This window comes from Mesoplodon mirus, assembly GCF_964341445.2.
Source record: "Mesoplodon mirus genome assembly, chromosome: 5".
Taxonomy (NCBI): Eukaryota; Metazoa; Chordata; class Mammalia; order Artiodactyla; family Ziphiidae; genus Mesoplodon; species Mesoplodon mirus.
The window spans coordinates 104,073,413-104,086,932 of NC_138980.1; the positions used below are offsets into that span (position 1 = coordinate 104,073,413).

At 36.9% G+C, this 13,520-nt stretch overlaps 1 pseudogene across 1 annotated transcript; it reads left to right on the top strand.

Annotated features, from left to right (window-relative positions):
* Positions 1 to 11,200: 11,200 nt before the first annotated feature.
* On the top strand, positions 11,201 to 11,745 carry LOC309804426 (ferritin light chain-like; annotated as a pseudogene). The gene has a single exon. The product of its transcript is annotated as a ferritin light chain-like (transcript).
* The last annotated feature ends 1,775 nt before the right edge of the window (positions 11,746 to 13,520 follow it).

The window sequence follows — 13,520 nt, forward strand, 5'->3', positions numbered from 1 at the left end:
CAGCACTTACTATGGATTAAAAAAAAATATTCTCTTCGGGCAAATCAACACAAATAATGTACAACTTTCAAATAAATTATACTAGATTTAGGGAAAACATTTTAGATTCTATTTTCACATACAATTTCCTGGAAAATATTTAGATTAAAAGAATGATGCAAGCTTGCATGTCCAGCTTGCATGTCATGGCTTTCCATGAAATAAATGATTTTAGGAAAACTCCTGTAATTGGAATATCTTGATGTATACAATCTCAGAATTATATTCTTTAAAAGCTAGTAACTTGAATTTAAAAGGGAGAAAACACAGACTTCAGTTTTAAAACTTTGACATCTCTTTACTTTTCTCAATATCTTTCAATAAATAACTCTCATTTCAAAGCCATAAGTGTGTGTGTGTGTGTATACAACCAAAGCAGTCCTATGGCAAATCCAATACCATCTTAGCAGTTTCCAGATGGGATTTGAAGATATGTATCTTTCTGAAGCCTTATTTTGAATTTTATACTTCAGTAATCCTACTTCCAGCACTTTAGTTAGTGAATTCAGGTACTCAACTAAGCCCAAAACTTACCTGGCTCATTCTCATATCTAAATGTTTGTTCATATACCCTTATACTTGAATTATCTATATGTGTGCTCTCAATATGGTAGCTATGTGGCTATTTAAATGTTCATTTTAATCAACTTAAATTACATAAAATTAAAATTTCAGTTCCTCAGTCACCCTTGCTTTATTTCAAGTACTCAGTAGCCATATGTAGCTAGTTGGCACCATATCAGACAGTGCAGATATAGAACTCTTCCATCATCACAGAAGGTTCCATTGGACAGAGATTATCTATATTACATTTAATTTTGTGCATATTATCTGTCCTTTTCCCCAGTTACCAACAAGAACTCTCTCCAGATAAACCTCATACATCTTTCAAAGCTTCTCCTCTATGGTTGAACTCTCACTATTCTAAACTCCACAACTCTTATTTCAAGGCCACTTGTCATTCCAACCCTGCTTTGTATTACTAAGCCTTTTTCTATATATCTTTTCTCATCAACTACCATAATCATTCAGTCTTCAAATATTCATTGAGTACCCCACGCAGTAGGCAGTGTTCTGAGTTCTGGAAGATGATGTTTATCAAAACAGACAAGAGTACGAGCGCCTTCAAATCAGAGCCAATGCTTCTTTGATTTCTCTAGCACTTAGAACAAACTAAGGACACAATAAGGGAATGAAAGATACACATATTAAGCAGCTTTAGAATCCTAAGTTTTAAAGAGATAAGTGAACAACAAAAATAAAAAATATTTTGACAGGAAGAAATTTGATGCCTTCTCACTGGGTCTACATTCTGAATTAGACATTCACTGGGTCACGTACATACTGTTATATGATTACATTTATGAATGCATTCAACCAAGTGCATCTTTTCAGAACCTTTTTTTAGCATCATTGAGTTACTGAGACAATTAAGCATCACATGCACTAGGCTATACGTTGAGCTCTTTCACAGAACAAAATATTTATTTCAAGCATAAAAGGTGAGGTACATTAGTTACAGTAAAAGCTAAGGTACTTTAACAAAGAGATAAAAACAGTGGCTTTTGTAAGATATAACTTACTTCTCTTTCATATAATAATCCCAAGTGGAGGATTCAAGTTTGATAGGGTAGTTCTGTTACACAAGGTCCTTCAGGATTATAGGTTCCTTTCATCTTATTGCTTTACCACTCCCCTAACGTATTACTTTCATCTGCATGGGTGAAGCTGGGTCACAAACACATTATATTCCTACTCACGAGAAGGGGAAAAAAAGAGGAAATCTAGAATACTTTTTTTTGTTTTTAAGCAAATGAGTCTGAAGTTTTCCACACCGTTTCTATTCCCATTCCACTGGTGATAACTTAGACTTATGAGCACTCTTGACCAAAAGAATCCTGGAAAATGTAGTCTCTAACTAGATGGCTATTTTCTCTCAAAGAAAGAAAAAATGGAATGGTAGAAGCGAGGGGAGTCTGCCAGTGAAATTATTTTAGCTATACTACCTGGAGAAACTATTCTCTTAGGTTATATCCCATTCATGCATAATACATTAAGGAACTACCAAAAGAATTATAATTCTAAGTATACACCTGTTGAAGAAAGCACTATCCTGTTCTATTAGGAATTCATACTGTCATTTTCCATAAATTTACATATGACCTGGAATAAGGCTGATAAAAGGAATGCTTACAAGTTAACAGTAGGTTGTAATAAATACTATTGACTTACCAAAATTACTATTTTATAATATATGTACAATACATGAACCTGCCTCAAAGAGCATATGACTTCAAAGGAGATCAGCAGAATATGGCATATATAGAACTATAAGTACATAGTGCATTTAGCATAAGCTCAGATAAAATTATGAAGTATGCAATTTATGTCACCTCTCCTTTTTCTCTATTCCAATACTCAGCATCTTCCCAAGAACAACACCAACTCTTTAAAGGCTCTTTAAACAACAAGACACTTTGAAAATTCTTCTCCCTGTAGGAGAAAGGTTATATCTGAAAATCTTTAATACCTGAGTATGAGTTTTTTCAAGTCACATTCTTCAAAGAATATTCACATTTTAATGGAAGTTTTGGGGGGAAAAGAACACAAACGACTGAATCTGAAATGGTGACATTTCAGGATTTAGACTCCTATATGAGGGAAGTAGTTACGGTAATTTTTTCCTGCTGGCTCTTGCAAGTCATGCAATATAAGGAATCAGCTAATTATAGCTGACACACAGTTTAGCCTTCCTGCATTCATGTTATTTGATCAATAAATGTTTGCATCTTCTTTTTCTTGCACAGCTTCAAGTGTGCAGTTTTTCCCTGAGGACACCAATTATATTTTGACACTGCCACCAGGGACAAACTAGTGAGCTTAATGTTCCCTTAAACTAAATCACTATGTTCTAGAATTCTAGTTTATGACAGTGACCCAGAAAACTGTAAGAATATAGTCTGCTGACAACCCTGAGAAATATCTTATTGAAGCCAGTCCTTGGTAATGTCACTCAGACTCAAATGTTAATCTACCCACTTGTCCCAGCTGGCAACTACCATAAAAAGATGATAGATAGATAGATAGATAGGTAGATAGATAGATATTGATAGAAAAAAAATGCAATTCATGTTCATTTCTCCAAAGGCTGTTCAACCATATTCAGGGGTTACTGAAAACTTGTGATATCGGAAGCTTTTCCAACAAAAGCAAATCCTAATAAAGAAAAATATAATGTTCCAGGTTTTTATAATCACATAAAACAACAATTTATTATGATCCCCCACATCCCTGACTTGGCTGGAACAGCCAGACAGTTTTTGCTTGGAGTCTCTCATTGATTGCATTGGGCAAGCATCTGGGGCTGAATTTATCTAAAGGCCCTATTGGACCGACATCTAAAATGACTGATTCACATGGCTAACAATTGATACTGGCTGCAGGATGGAAGGTCAATGGAGCTGTTATCCAATGCTCTTATACATAATCTCTACATGTGGCTTAAGCTTTACACTATGGTGGCTTCATTCCAAGCGTGTCTATTCCACAAAAGTGGGAGCTGCAATTTTCTTAAGGTGTAGGCCTGAAAACTGGCTCAGCATCGACCCTGCCATATTCTATTGTCTAAGCAGTTACAGAGTTCACCCAGATTCAAGGGGAGAGACCACAGGCTCCATTTCTCAATGGAGAAGGGTCAAACAATTTGAGGACACCTTTAATTGGACACACATGGCTACATACTCACTGCACATGCAAAGAACAGCAAAGAGATCATCAAGAACTTTTTTTGGTATTACCAGATAATTAAACTAAAAGTGATATTTCATAACAAAATAGTTTACTTCAGATTACTTCAAATGAAGTTCATCTGGCCTCCAAGGAATTAAGAAAGTCCTGTTATGGTTATTACATTGTAAGTTATGGAGTTCTCTTCAACAGAAGCACAGAGCTTGATAATTAAAGTAAGATCCTAAGGTAGCAATAAATACAAAAATAAGAACTTAACCATTATATTCAGAATACCCTAAATTAGAAAGAAAGGAAAAGTGAATAAGCCTTTCATGAAAAAGCAACAAGGATAAATTTTAATTAATATATCAGCTACCACCTGTTTATCATTCAAAGTGAATTTTAAATACAGAGATCTAAATTTTTCCAAAGATATTCCAATTAAACATAAAACATTTGTAAACAAAAAGGAATGCAGGCTGCTTGTCAATCCCATTTTCTCTTTCTGGGCCTCTGTACAAACTCCACCTCCCTTGTGGCTAGTTAGGGCTACATCACTGGGTTCTGGCCAGTAGAATGTGTGCAGAATTGATGTGCACCACTTCCAAAACTGTCTGTCAAACAACCTGTATGATTCTGCATGCTTTCTCTTTGCTTCTTAGCCAGGCAGATGAAAGAGAGTGGAGGACTCCATAGCCTCTAAGGGTCAACAAAGACAAGTCACCTTCTGGTGGAGATCTGCCCTGTCCACATCTGACATAAGCAAGAAAAGAAATCCTTTGTTGTGCTAAACCACTGACATATGGGAGTTGCTTCTTACAGGCACTGTATTAAACACACTGATTCATATAGAAAGTACAAGTTAGTAACCCACCTCCCTCCTAAAATAGACACCATAATCACCTTCTTTGGAATGCTTAATATATCATGGAAATTCGAAGATGACAGGCACTATAGATGTCATCTGGCTAATCTATTTTCTGGATGCCAGTAACCACACTGCCACCAATGAATAAAACACTTATAAACACCCAGACTCAGAGAAATATACATTGTAGAAAACAGGAGCATGGAATCCTATGTTGCCATGACAACAAGAACATAATTCCATTTCAAAAGGATCACCAGCTACTGTATGAAAAATAAACTTCTTTTCCAAGCAAGCTTTTTAAAATGTTCCATGCAGGAAAGAAAGTATTGAACATCTCACTCAGAAAAACTGGTTACATCCCTTGGTACTATAAACACCAATTGTAACCAGTAGTAAAAAGCCACTTTGGTTTCTTCAGGTGTCCCTAAAATGTGAGTGTCAACAACAGAAGCAAACTTGCAGATAACATATCATTTCCTCTGCTAGGGAATAAAGTAGCTTTTCCTTGAATGGTAACAGTCATGCAAGTTCGGTAGTTTCCTCAGAACAAGTGTTTTGATTTAATAAATTAACCTTGTGATTAAAGTCATATGCCAAAAGTCTTACTATTTTAAATAAATACACTCTTCAAAATTACATGATACTAATGTTCTTTGAGGCTACATGATAGTAATATTATAGATATATATTATTGTAGAATTGTAAGTAACCCTACAGATCATTCAGTCCAAATTATTCGTATTAAGGATTAGGAAATTGAGACTCAGAGATGCTTAGTGACTCAACCAATGTCACAAGATTAATTAATATGATTTTGTACTATTATAGTGTTTTTGTACTACTGCACTGTGGATACTATTTTTATACCATAGAGTGCTTTCTATTAAAAAACAATCAAAGTACCCACTCTTCCAGCAATTACATAATCTCTAGGGATTTTAAAAAATATTTTGCCAAGATAATACTACAGTATGTATAAGTAACTTCTAATGTAATCTTTTTAACTATAAGGAGTTTAATGAAAGAATAAATTGATCTGTTTTAACTGTTCTAAAACCTTCCTTGTCCTTTACCAACTTTTGAAAAACTGATACTGTAAAACTTTATCAAGTTTTTATTACTTGCAAAAAAATGATTTTGTCTAATGAAAAGCATCATTTTATATATTTAATAATAAATATAGCATGATTTCAAATGTATGGCTTTATTATTCCAGTTGTCTGCATTAACTGAGCTACCCAACATTAAAGTCTTCCTTTAATGAATAGATAAGAATGTTTTTATTAAAGTACCTGAAATCAAATTTTTTTATTTCATAAATAACAATTACATAATATGTTCAAAGTTCTTCAAAACTGTCTGAAAACAATTAGTTGACCAAATTAGATAGATGTGCCATTGAAATTTCACTTATTATTAATTTTCTTAGAAAACATTTTTTTCATTGAAAATATAAAGGTACATTTTAGTTAAGCCTCTCTTCAAATTAATGTAAATTTATAATTAAGTGAAATTGTAAATAAAATATTTTTGTATATTAATACTGATTTAACATTCAAATAACAAGAAAAAAATAAATCTGGGAGAAAATATTTATTGTGATATTTTCTAAAATGAAAAAATAGGGAAGCCAAGAAAAGAGCTTATAAACAAATATATCCTTTTCCACCAACCCCTTGCCAACCCTAACTACTTTGTAAGCCTTAGCACTGTGAAACAATCCATTTTGAAATTAGAACTATGAATATTATGGCCCAAGTAATTCCTCATATATTTTAGATAAAGGTAGAAGGGCTAAATTATGGAGAGAGGCAAATATATGGACTGATAATGTATGAGCTTCCTATCTTTTATGGTCACCAGAACCTTCTTTTCCGAAGTATTTAGTTTCCTCTGTAACTGTCTACCTCCTCTATATCACAGCCCAAAACAGTCAGATCATAAGGTGGACCAACCCCCTCCCGGATTCCTCCCCCACCATCAAAAAAATGCTAAAAAGGAGATTCAGCCTTACTGTCACTATTTGCCATTTATTAGGAACAAGATCTGAATAAAAACAGAAGCAATACGTTAGACACACTTACCAGTGAGTTCATCCCCTAAACCACCATATCTTATTTGATGCTTACTTAACAAATGTTAAATTTAACCCTTCTTTGATTTAAGCCTTTCCTCCTGGCAAAGTTAGTATGGCATTGTATAGAGATTATAATTCACACTTTATTTTCAAAAAATAGAAGTAATAATTACCCAATGGAAAAAATAACTTTAAGAGAAGATTTACTAACTGGCCCTTTATCAAAAGGACAATACAGTCACCTTATTCACATAAATATCTGTGTTGAGTTACTGACAGAATGACATAAATATGATTTAAAACCATCACCATCATCATAATCATCATCATCATCTGAAGTAGATACTGGTCCACGGTACTTGTCTCTATCTCACTGTAAACATTCTTAACACAATCATAAAAAGTTGTAAGCTTTTTGTAGTTTCTGTTTTGTTTCATTTGGTTTGCTTTCAGAATAATACTTCTTGTCCATCTAATATAGTGAGAACCATCAATAAATATTAACATGAAAATTAAAAACTCAAACTTCATTTTAAAATGTATTTCTATTTTTAACATAACCAGAAGATCACATTTTTCCACCACCGTCACTTTCTAGAATGCCAAAGTCTAGCCCCAATGTGGAGATTTAGGAATCAATCCACCTCTTTGCCAGTTAAGTTGCCTTGGGGAAGGAATGGTCTGTTAGTTTTTCTTCCATCTCTTTCCCCTGTCAGTTCTTCTCCATAACTTAGCCTGAGCACATCAGCATTTCTCTATAGAAAAGAAGGAATCGGGCTTCCCTGGTGTTGCAGTGGTTGAGAGTCAGCCTGCCGATGCAGGGGACGCGGGTTCGTGCCCCAGTCTGGGAAGATCCCACATGCCGTGAAGCGGCTGGACCCGTGAGCCATGGCCGCTGAGCCTGCGTGTCGGGAGCCTGTGCTCCACAGCGGGAGAGGCCACAGCAGTGAGAGGCCCGCGTAACGCAAAAAAAAAAGAAAAGAAGGAATCACCATTGAAGACATTTGATGTGCAAAATTGAAAACTAATGAGGTGAGAAAGATTAAGGGATTGTATGTAACTCATCACCTAGGAACTAAACAGGAGTAAAGGACCCTGAAATATGTGAAAACAAATGGTTGAGCTTCTTGGTTGCTATGAATTATATTTTCAAGCTTCTAAATGCACCTCTTAAAACTAATTTCAGAATTTTTGTTATATTCTGTTCTGGATGTGTCCCATAACATTTATATGTGTAAGGAAGGAACTATAAAATAGCTCTTGTCATACCCTGGCTACTGTTTAGCACTGGCATTTCCAGTGCCAGTCCCTTAGGGACACTGGTCAGCTCCCCTGGTTTTTCTTTTTCCCTAGTAGTAATCACTACACTAGATTAGAAGCCCCCAGAGCATCTATGGAGCTTGATCAATGAATGTCTCAGATTTGATCTGTCAATGGGTAGTCTGATTTATATTATTTGATTTTAGTCAGTAAAAAGGGGATAAATTTTTTTATTTCATATTTTAAGACATTTGTTGTTGCTTAGAGAGAGAAAAATGGAAACAATAAAATCCACTGCCCTCAACTTTACCAAATCACAGAAAAATACCAAACCAGACTAGGCTAACAGCCATAGAATTGAAGTATAATCTATCAATATGAGTCACGAAATTTATAGATTCATTTCCCATACAAAGAAAATTTAAGAATACATGAGAATATATGTGCAAAATAATACATAAGAGCTTCTGAATCTAATGAAGTGTTACTTTAATGGTTCTATAATATGGTTGAATATATTCTAAGATCTAATTTGTATTGATATATAAAACAGCCATGTTTATGAGTTTCTGTGTAACTCTTTCCAATATGTTATATAATAACTTCACTTTATTTTATTTTTCACTTGGTCAACAAATATTTTAGAGATAGTTATTACTATTCAGAGGTCTAAATAGTGTTCATAGGAACATTGGATATAATGGAATTCCTTAAATAAATAGTAGCACATAAAGAGTTTTATGAGAAAGAAAGACATAAAGATTAATAAAGTATGTACACCTGAGCAGCATTTTTAATGCACTGGAAAGATGCTGTGCTATGTACATGCAATATTTGAATTAATAAAACACTACATATGCTCCAGACATCTTTATGTAAAACCAAAGCATTTGACAACCAGCCCTGAAGACCTCTATGCATCGATATGGCTATTAAATCATTGTGTACATGAATATTAGTTACTCAGATCATTCCACGTACTGCTGAGAATATCTGAGAGCCTGAGTTTTAGAAAGAAAATGGACTATCACACTTAACAGATTAAAAATGACAATAACATTTCTTTTGGTTGTTTGCTGGCAATACCTCCTCCCAAGATATGAAGCTGAAGCCTCTCTTAGTTTATCATTCAGAGAACCCAAGAGCCCTTAAAAACATAGCCAAGGGCTCTCTTCCTGTTGTGTGGAAGAGTAACCCCAAAGCCTGGATTACACAGGCCATTTTCCAGGACTGGTTTTTCCACCACTTTATCCCAGACACAGAGAAATATTGCTTGGAGAAGGACATCCCATTCAACATTCTTTTGCTGCTCAATAATACTCCGGGCTATCCCCCATTCATGGACAACATTCATCCCAACGTCAAAGTAGTACATCTGCCACTGAATACACATCATTCATCCAAACTACATCGCTCATCCAACCTATGGACCAGGGAGTTATAGCAACTTTCAAGAAATATTATTTACGTCACACATTTTGTCAGGCAGTAAAAGTGAGTGATGAATCAGGAACAACATTACCACAATTTTGGAAGGACTATAACATCTGTAAAAAGCATTGAATTTGCTTGGTGTGAGGTTACGACCATCACCATGAATGGAGTATGGAAGAACTTTGCCTGCAATTTGTTCATGATTTTCGTGGATTTGAGAAAGTGCACGAGGAGTCCAAAGAGGTCTTCAGCAATTTAGTTACCCTCAGTGAGAAGCTGGAGCTAGATCTGCAAGAGGATGACTTCACTGAACTCCTTGCTGTGCAACATGAGAAGCTTACTAATGAAGAAGACCTGATGGAATTGGGGGCCAAGAGAAAGGACGAAGAGAGCCAAGAGGAAGAAGAAGTAACTGAAAAACCAAAGAGATTCATGATGCAGGAAATGGAATGGGGATTTTCTTTATTTGAGGAGGCACTGTTAGTTTTTGAGGCACAGGACCCAAACACAGAACGATACACAAAGCTTGCAGCAGCCGTTCAGAATGCAATCCAGTGCTACCATGCCATCTATGACGAGAAAAGAAGAGCTACTGCCCAGACATCACTGGATCGTTTTCTCAAGAGGGTAGATAGAATTGAATCCAGCAAGGAACCAGAACCTGTGCCATCAACATCAGGCGTGAGTGCAATTGCAGCTTGCCCTCTGTCTCCTACTGCTGACGAGCCTTCAGCTCTACCATCTCCCACCTCCTCTCCCTCCTCCAGTCAGTAATTCTGTTACTGTTCATTCGATGCCAGCCCCTGTATGCCAGCTGTGGTACTGTACTACTGTACTTTTCAAGGTACTGTACTGTGAGATTAGGAATGTTTTATTTTTTTGTGTTTGTTTTTTATGTATTATTTGTGTGAAAAATATTATAAACCTATTACAGTACAATACCATATAGCTGACTGTGTTAGTTGGGTACCTAGGCTAACTTTGTTGGACTAACTAACTGGACCTACAAATGTGCTCTCGGAACAGAACTCGTTCGTATGTAGGGGACTTACTGTATTTATCATAATTTCATCCTTCGAATCTTTTCTTCCTTTGTATCTGACTTCTATTATGTTGTTTCTTGGCCATGAGATAATATCTACTCAATCTGCCTGCCACGCATGGGTCATTTAGTGTACCTGCCCTCCCTAACTCATGCCCTCCACAAACACAGCCACACCTTCAAGCATTATGTAGATTAGGAAGCTGAGGCCCAAAGAGACTGAGCCTTCACCATTGTCTTGAAATTTGATTTTCTTCTTCTGATAAGATGTTGGTTTTTGATATTTTGCACATATTGTCACAACACAGGCCTGGCACAACACCAGGAAACTAGTAAGCGCTATCAAAAGAGATGCCCAAGTTTCTCTGGTGGTCACCCTATTGACAATTTCTCTTTAAGAGAATTTACTGTGATATCTCAGTGTAAAGACAGAAAAGAAATAGGGGGACTGGCAACTCAAAGAACTTTATTTCAGACAGCAATAAACTCCCATTAGTTATTTCTAGTTCTATTTCCTCTTTAAAATTCATCTTTAATGAAAAACACATGGGGTGCGCTCAGGGGTCCCACGTATCTGTCTTTTGCTTCAACAGTGTTTGGACGGAACAGATCCAGGAATGCCCCTTGCTCCAGCCTTCGACCACCCTCCAACCTTTTTTCCAGTCACAACTTTCAGAATCAGCCACTCAGCTATCCTTGGCCACTGGGAACGCCAATACCAATTTTTGAGCTTAACTCCATTTTACCAATCAACCATGAGCTCCCAGATTAGTCAGAATTATTCCACCAAGGTGGAGGCCATTGTCAACAGCCTGGTCAACATGCATCTGCGGGCCCCCTACACCTACCTCTCTCTCTGGGCTTCTATTTCCACTGTGATGATGTGGCTCTGGAGTGGGGTGGGGGGGATGGGCGCCGCTTTTTCCACGAATTGGCTGAGGAGAAGAGCGAGGGCTCTGAGCGTCTCTTGAAAATGCAAAACCAGTGCAGTTGTCATGCCCTCTTCCAGGGCGTGGAGAAGCCTTCTCAAGATGAGTGGGGTAAAACCCAGGATGCTATGGAAGCTGCCATTCTCATGGAGAAGAACCCGAACCTGGTCCTTTTGGATCTGCATGCCCTGGGTTCTGCCCCCCAGACCACCACCTCTGTGACTTCCTGGAAACCACTTCCTAGATGAGGAGGTGAAACTTATCAAGAAGATAGCGACCACCTGTCCAACCTCCTCAGAATGGTTGGTCCCCAGGCGGGGCTGGGCGAGTTCTCTTCCAAAGGCTTAGCCTCAAGCACAACTAGGAGCCTCTGGAGCCCAGCGGCCTTTGAAAATCCCCTCCGGTGTCAGGGCTTCTTCTCTGCAGCCACTAGGCAGCTTTTTAATCACCCTGGAGCCCTCTCCCAAGCCTTAGACCAAATGGAAACAATAAAGCTTTTTGCCGCAAAAAAACAAAAAAGAAAAAGGACTATTCCAAAGTTTTACCCTAAGAAGGTCCTATATAAATACTTTTGTTTTCTTTTCCTCTCAGAAATATAATAATAGTTCAAAGTGACAAAAGAATAAAGCTGAAAAGATAAAAAATGAGACCTGTACATAACGGTTTAGTCTTTTCCTCACCATTCTCTACCTTTAACCAACTATTTGAAAACATGTAACTTGCACTTTTACTCCCTTGTTCTTTTGTATCTTTATAGTGTTTTCCAACATATTATACACTTTTGTACATATTAAATGTATTTTTTATTTAAATATATTCTTTTCCCTTAATAGTTTAAGCTTGTAGGCCATTCATTGTGATTAGTTATCCAAAGTGAGCAAATGAGTCCCTGAAATGTTTGTTATAGTGCCATAGGGAGAGTTCCAATAGAATTGAAAAACTATGGGACTGAGGACCTCTGCTGTCAGTTTTGTGGCATTATTTTCTTAAACCATGGTAATATTGACAAGAGGGAAGCCGAAGTTATCTACTTTATCTAAGGTATTCCTTTTTACTTATAATCTTTTAATTGTCTTCCTAAAACTTTACTTACTGGCCCTGCCACATTTTCAGCAATTTGAGTCTTTCATTTCCACAGCAGTTGCTTTACTTTTTGAAAATAATACATGAAAAGTAAGACTGTTGGATGAAAATATTAATTTTAATATTATTAATGTTTCAGAAAATTAAATTTGTTCATGAACAATGCTTTAAATTTTCTTTAATATGGTAGCTGTATATAACTATATGCATATGGAGGCATAGACATAGGTATAGATAGGTAATCCTCATGACATAAAACATGGAATTTTGTACCAAAATCTAATAAAGTTTTAATAACATAATTACTAAGATAATTCTCATTTTTCCAGAAACTAGATTTGTTTCATATGTGATATATTCTTAGATAACGTTGGAAGCCAAGTTTTCATCAAAATGTCCAGAGCGGGGCTTCCCTGGTGGCGCAGTGGTTGAGAGTCCGCCTGACGATGCAGGGGACGCGGGTTCGTGCCCCGGTCCGGGAAGATCCCACATGGCGGAGTGGCTGGGCCCGTGAGCCATGGCCGCTGAGCCTGCGCGTCCGGAGCCTGTGCTCCGCAACGGGAGAGGCCACAGCAGTGAGAGGCCCGTGTAGCGAAAAAAAAAAAAAAAAAAAATGTCCAGAGCATTTTTTTAAACTCGAAAATGCAGTTGTACTGGTTACCCCTTACTCCACTTTACTGCTAATGTCACTTACCGGTGCATTCTCTCTATTATTCATAAACTCACAGATCACTATACTGAAAGAGACCTTAGAAGTCATATAGTTCAACCCTTTCATTTTACAAAGAAGGATTTGAGACCTATAGAGGTCAACAACAGCCTCTGCCTGTTCTTGCCAAGTGTGGGTAAAATGAACAAATAACTACCAAAGATTTATCTATCTTCTAGAGAGATACCTCCACAAGCAAAAGAAGGGAAAGGGACAGCAGAGTTGCAGCCTTGGACCACAATAACCCAGTCCCGCTGTGGAGGCAGGAAGACTTAATCCAATCTGATTTCAAGCATTCAAGCTGTTAGGAGGAAGTTTGGATCCAGGGGCCAGAGCCAATAATCATA